Here is a 7500-nt window from a genome sequence, read left to right on the forward strand (position 1 = left end):
AAGTCACCTGTTTATAGTAAAATAGATAGAAAAGACAATGGGCCCCATCGTCGTACGGGGCTATCGTTTGCGCTGCGTTTGCGCGCCTCTTATTGCTATCTTCCCAGCATCTTAAGCTATCGTCTGCCTCCAGCGTCCAGTTTTGCGCTGGGATGACGCAGGTGTAGGCGTGGCCCAGGCGTGTCGGTGGGCCTCTAGCCTATCATGTGTCTCGCGCAAGTGTCATTTAGCACTCTGGCAAGATACCGTCGGTATGTTCCGAGCGCAAAGAGAGGTCTGGGCGTTGCCCGTTCCAAAATAGGTGTTCCAGCGCAATGTGTTAGAAAAAATCGCCTTGGTCTTAGCGCAACCGCAGACGTACGCCTGAGCGCAGACAGTCTCCACATCTCCGTGCAGTGCAGGAAATCCTTGCTTGGATCCATTTACGCACGTTACTCTCCACTCGCGCATGCACACACTCTTCTCTCCTGGGAATGCCACGTTGATTTTCAACTATAGCCTACATTGCAGAAAAAACATTTTAAAAATGAGAATTTGTTTGTCGTGGTTTTATTAGGCTACATAATTCCCGACCATACAAGTTTGTGGTGTGAGGTAACAGTAGATTGCTTTTGAGAAAGTTGTGACGGTGTTGTGCCAAGCTGCCTCACCCCACCCTGGCCGGCCCAAAACACCCAGGGCACCGACCCGTAGTGTCCGGCCAGTACAGTAACCTCTTTCCCTGCAATAGCACGCATGCAAGACCAGCTTCTCCACAGCGCGGATGGCGTGACCACAGTCAATGGCTTAACCAGAGTGGACAATTCTGACACAGGCTATTGAAATAGGCTAGAAGTAAAATCTCACACATTCCTACCCTATTAAAGAAAGAAATATTTTTAGATGTGTAGGCCTATGTTATAGCCTACATGAACCAAACGTCTAATTACAGTAAGCGCACGCTTTGGGGCATCACTGCGTAATTGCACGGCGGCCCTCTCTCTCTTCCCTCTCTCGTTCTCTCCCCCCCTCTCTCTCTCTCTCTCTCTCGCTCTGTCTCTCTCTCTCACCCTCTCTCTTTTCTCTCTCTGTTTCTCTGCTTGCTCTCAGCAAGAAAGAAGCTGGTGACGTGATGGCGGTGACGCTGTGGCTTTTAAGGGGAGTGATCTCACCTTGTGAATCCACGCCTATGGAGGTTTGCGCCGAGATGACGTGAAGCGCAGCGGGCCGACGCGCCCACAATTAGGGCTTTGCGCGGCGCTATTCCAGCGCAAAACGGGCGCTAACGCAAAATGACCGCCATCGGGAAGATAGAGCCCTATGTTTTTGGGCGTGACTGACAGGTCGCCTGTCCAGTGATCGCGCAGCTTGCCCGTCACGGAGACCAATAGCAGGCGGAGTGGTGTGGTGCGAGCTGCACAAGAACCCCAAGATGGCGGCGGCCACACTAGGCTTCAACACGGGTGTCCAAAATCCAATGGGTGGCATCAGGGTGACTCCATCCATATTTTTGAGACGGTCTATGGCAGGTGTGTCAAACTCACATCAGCATTATGGTTGCCCTCAAAGTGCCGACTGTAATGTAACATGATATATAAATGTATCTGATATTACTTGTCTTACCCCTGCTCCTTCCCCACCTCTCCTTCCTTGTCCACTCCTCCCCCACAGTTCATATTCCCTCCCTACCTCCTCCCTCTCCCTGCTCTCCCTCCCCCCACATCCCCCCGCTCTCCCCCCCCCCCCCTCCCTCCTCCTGCTCTCTCCTCTGCTCTCTCCTATATTTTCTATATTTCTCTATCAATTGTTCAATTGTGTTATCATTACTACTGTAATTTGCTACTGTTGTGTCAGCTAGAATTAGCTACACATATTTTCTGTGAAGCCCTCTGGGACATGCTTGTGAATTAGGGCTATACAAATAAACTTTATCCAATAAACCTTGTGAGCCACCTGGTTGCATGACTAGTTTGTCTGTGGTTTTGACGCATCTCTTATCTCTTGCATTTCACTGTATCCACTTGGAGTTATAGAGAGGTTACTCACAGATCCACACGGAGTCAGAAAAATAACTTTAACCGTTTACTGGTTTCTCCAAGCAGGTGTGAACAACCCTTTCTTTTACAGCAAGAATGCAAAGGTCCAAAGCAAAAACAACTTTCTGTAGAAATAATCCAAATGAGTGTCCAAGAAAACAATATTTCACAGAACAGTAGTCCAAAAGTATTCCAAGTTAAACGATGATGGTCAAAAAACTGTATCGAGCCAAACTTGTGCAGCAACCTCCTTCTTTCACCAACTACTAACTAATGAGATTGATTAGCTGATTCCCACTTGTGCCACTAGGCGGCGTACCTCGGCAATAAACATTGCAATACACTCGGTAAGCTACACATCAGAACAAACAACAGAAAAATATACAATAAATCACCAATTATCATGTGTTGACAAAACAAATACGTCATGGCGATTTTGGCTCTTACAACTTAATTGCCTCTGATTTGATTATTATTGGGTTTTACTAATAATTTAATAATTAATTAAATTGCTTTGAAAGCAGAATTATAGGGAAAAAATAGTGGCAAACAGACAACTAGTAGCCTACAGCTGTTAGAACTCACTAGAATTAGAATTGTATCGCGCAAATTGTATTCTTTGCTAGCTCTCGCGGGCCAGATAAAATGAGGTGCCGGGCAGGATTTGGCCCCCGGGCCTTGAGTTTGACACATGTGCTCTATGGGTTTTTACAGAGAATTGATTTGAATGAATAGAGGCAGTGGATAGCAAAGCTGCACCAAAGAAGCAGGCAAACCTCGACCCAACTGAAGTGGAACGGGACTTGCCATGTCTGCGTCCCTTTTAGCTGTGCACACACTCTCAAGGTTACAACGAGAGCGAGTGGTGCGCTCGCTAAGGTTATTAGATCAGATAACATCTATTATCTTGTATTTCACAGCCTTGTTCCTTGTTCTCAATAAAGTCTTTGCTATAACTGGAGGGAGAGAATCAAAAGCACAATACACTATGGAATATTCTCACGGGTGTCAAGTTAAGGACTGCAGGTGAAATAGTTCACATTTCTCTTCCTAGAAGAAGGAACCTCGCCGGGAAGGAAGTGGGGCCGCCGTAGAATTCCTACAGCGTTGCCATGGCGATGTGTAATGCATGCAATCATGTGTTGTTGACAGCACATGAGCAACGTGGACGCTTTGCAGCAATCGTGTGTTGTTGACAGCACATGAGCAACGTGGACGCTTTGCAGCAATCATGTGTTGTTGACAGCACATGAGCAACGTGGACGCTTTGCAGCAATCGTGTGTTGTTGACAGCACATGAGCAACTTGGACGCTTTGCAGCAATCCTGTGTTGTTGACAGCACATGAGCAACTTGGACGCTTTGCAGCAATCATGTGTTGTTGACAGCACATGAGCAACGTGGACGCTTTGCAGCAATCATGTGTTGTTGACAGCACATGAGCAACTTGGACGCTTTGCAGCAATCATGTGTTGTTGACAGCACATGAACAACTTGGACGCTTTGCAGCAATCATGTGTTGTTGACAGCACATGAGCAACGTGGATGCTTTGCAGCAATCATGTGTTGTTGACAGCACATGAGCAACTTGGACGCTTTGCAGCAATCCTGTGTTGTTGACAGCACATGAGCAACTTGGACGCTTTGCAGCAATCATGTGTTGTTGACAGCACATGAGCAACTTGGACGCTTTGCAGCAATCTTGTGTTGATGACAGCACATGAGCAACTTGGACGCTTTGCAGCAATCACGTGTTGTTGACAGCACATGAGCAACTTGGACGCTTTGCAGCAATCATGTGTTGTTGACAGCACATGAGCAACTTGGACCCTTTGCAGCAATCTTGTGTTGTTGACAGCACATGAGCAACTTGGACGCTTTGCAGCAATCATGTGTTGTTGACAGCACATGAGCAACGTGGACGCTTTGCAGCAATCATGTGTTGTTGACAGCACATGAGCAACGTGGACGCTTTGCAGCAATCGTGTGTTGTTGACAGCACATGAGCAACGTGGACGCTTTGCAGCAATCATGTGTTGTTGACAGCACATGAGCAACGTGGACGCTTTGCAGCAATCGTGTGTTGTTGACAGCACATGAGCAACTTGGACGCTTTGCAGCAATCCTGTGTTGTTGACAGCACATGAGCAACTTGGACGCTTTGCAGCAATCATGTGTTGTTGACAGCACATGAGCAACGTGGACGCTTTGCAGCAATCATGTGTTGTTGACAGCACATGAGCAACTTGGACGCTTTGCAGCAATCATGTGTTGTTGACAGCACATGAACAACTTGGACGCTTTGCAGCAATCATGTGTTGTTGACAGCACATGAGCAACGTGGATGCTTTGCAGCAATCATGTGTTGTTGACAGCACATGAGCAACTTGGACGCTTTGCAGCAATCCTGTGTTGTTGACAGCACATGAGCAACTTGGACGCTTTGCAGCAATCATGTGTTGTTGACAGCACATGAGCAACTTGGACGCTTTGCAGCAATCTTGTGTTGATGACAGCACATGAGCAACTTGGACGCTTTGCAGCAATCACGTGTTGTTGACAGCACATGAGCAACTTGGACGCTTTGCAGCAATCATGTGTTGTTGACAGCACATGAGCAACTTGGACCCTTTGCAGCAATCTTGTGTTGTTGACAGCACATGAGCAACTTGGACGCTTTGCAGCAATCATGTGTTGTTGACAGCACATGAGCAACTTGGACGCTTTGCAGCAATCATGTGTTGTTGACAGCACATGAGCAATTTGGACGCTTTGCAGCAATCATGCGTTGTTGACAGCACATGAGCAACTTGGACGCTTTGCAGCAATCATGTGTTGTTGACAGCACATGAGCAACTTGGACGCTTTGCAGCAATCATGTGTTGATGACAGCACATGAGCAACTTGGACGCTTTGCAGCAACTGTGTGTGAAGTGAAATGATGTCTTCGCCGAGGAGGCAACACACCAGCAATCCGAGCGCAAGGCTTCCATGACAACACGATTAAGAAATACTATCAAAATTAGTTCTCCCCCACTTTACATGTAATCACCCACATGATGAGGCATAGATCTGAATATAAATGTCAGTTCTATCTTTCCAATTATGTGCCACGCTCAAGGGGATCGACATCTTCTACGGAGTTCGCTCCATTCATACAGAACAGAATGAGAACGAGGGACAGGTTTCACTTTCATTATAGATAAAAACAGCGGCGTCCTTTGTTTCTGTTTATTGGGCATAAGATATTCAGCAAGATGAGCTTTCTTATTAACCTTTATAGGCCTTTCTTTCCTGGCACGCCTGGGCTTAGCGTTTCCACTACAACAGGGCTTCCTGCTTGAAGGCGGGTCTTTAACTGTCATCATCAGTCAAAAAAGCAGTTGAAAAGCAGTGACAGCAGCATACTGTATGGCTGTGTGACTGACTAATGGTCAAAAGTCGTGGCTAAAACGGTGGATAAACATTGCATTTCCTATAAGATCTTCACAATAAAAACCTTCCGGTAGTCAATGGAAAGCTTTTTTCTCTCTCTCTCTCTGGGTATGCAGAAAGAGGTGCACTTGGTCGGAAATGGTGGCACCGACGTGGCGTGGAATTTCAAAATAAAAGAATACAAATAATGATTATTTCTTATGGCGTCATGGCGGTTTATATCGATGTTTTCACTGTGCATCGATGCTATTGGATCGTTGATTGTTGATCGTTGAATCGATGCAGATCGATGTATCGTCCCACCCCTACTCAACAGGAACGTAACGTGACTGCGAGCGATCAGGAAACGGTCAAATAAAGCAGATATCTGCTTCACCTAATTGACAAAGTAACCTCTGCACTTGAAAATAACGAATTCTGCTGTAGTATATTCATTGATTTCTCAAAAGCTTTCGATACTGTTAACCATGCTATTTTACTGGATAAATTGTACAAATATGGTTTTCATGATGTCACTCACAAATGGTTGAAAAGTTACATTTCCAATAGAAGTCAGTTTGTTTATGTAAATGGATGCTTTTCGGATAAAGCTGAACTGCTCTGTGGAGTGCCTCAAGGATCAATCCTGGGGCCTTTGCTTTTTCTTATTTATATTAATGATATGTTTAATGCCTCAAATTTACTTTCTCCAATAATGTTTGCTGATGATACAACTCTCCTTCTCTCCCATTCAAATTTCCGTTTGTTGATCAAAGAAGCAAATGATGGCTTAACCGCATATGCCTCATGGTTCAATCTTAATAAATTATCATTGAATATCAAAAAATCAAATTTTATAATTTTCAGTGGGAAAAGAAAATACTCTGAAGATTTATCTAAAATTTCAATTAATTCTATAGAGATGCCGAAGACATCATCTACACGATTCCTTGGAGTGTATATCGATGAAAACTTGAATTGGAGAGAACAAATCGACTGGGTCTATAAGAAAATTAATAAATCTCTTGGCATAATAAGGAGAATTAGCCACCTTGTTACCACTAGCTGTCTTCTCACCCTTTACTACAGCCTAATTTACCCCTATCTTTCTTACTGTAATCTAGTATGGGCAAGCACTTTCCAAACTAATCTGCACAAAATATTTCTTCTTCAGAAGCGATTTGTTAGGATCGCATCGCGATCAGAGTCACGCGCCTCATCTGACCCTCCATTTCAGAAGCTCCAGATTCTGAACATCTATAATATAAATACTTTTCAAATATGTCTTTTTATTTATAAAATCCATTCTAGTGAAGGAAATATCCTTGTCCCACGCATACTCTACTCGCCAAACTTCGCATCTTCATCTTCCCAAATTTCTTACATCCAGAGGTCAATTGTCTATCAAATATAGAGGTGTGCAACTATGGAATAATTTCATCCATCTGGCAAATATGTCTTCTCTAAAAAATTACAAAAAAAGTTTGAAGGAACATTTGATAATTACATTGTAAACTCCTGTATTATAATGTATCTTCTGTAATCAGTGTTTGGTATTTTAACCTGTACTCTCAAGCTTTTACTATACACTCTCTCTCTCTCTCTCTCTCCCCCACACACACACACACGCACATACACACACACACACACACTCACACACACACACACACACACACACACACACACACACACACACACACACACACACACACACACACACACACACACACACACACACACTTACATCATTCACATCCTATCTATACTTACTTGACTACTATGTAATGTATATTTTTGTTTATTTAGGTGGAGGTTCCCTATAAGCCCCCTGGGCTTTTTTTTTTACCTCTCCCTGCACAGTATCCTTTCTATTGTACAGTTATCATTGCTGTGTATATTTTATTGTCTTGTTTTTACTGTGCGAATAAATAAACTAAACTAAACTAAGTACAAAGCGAAACTAAACTTCAAACCACAGAGATTCAGAGCAAACACCAGAGAGGCTTTTAAAAGCACCTTTCTCTCTGCTCTCTCCACTGCAGCACAGAACCTATGCTGGCACCACAGCTGCG

The 7500-nt window shown here is 44.3% G+C and overlaps 1 protein-coding gene across 1 annotated transcript in view; it reads right to left on the bottom strand.

The window, feature by feature from the left end:
• The window catches only part of plcb1l (phospholipase C beta 1-like), a gene marked incomplete at its 5' end in the record, with an annotated part of 271472 nt that overhangs the window by 257917 nt on the left and 6055 nt on the right, over positions 1 to 7500 (bottom strand). The window lies entirely within an intron of this gene.

Source organism: Poromitra crassiceps (genome assembly GCF_964638095.1).
Source record: "Poromitra crassiceps genome assembly, chromosome: 9".
In the NCBI taxonomy this organism is placed as follows: domain Eukaryota; kingdom Metazoa; phylum Chordata; class Actinopteri; order Beryciformes; family Melamphaidae; genus Poromitra; species Poromitra crassiceps.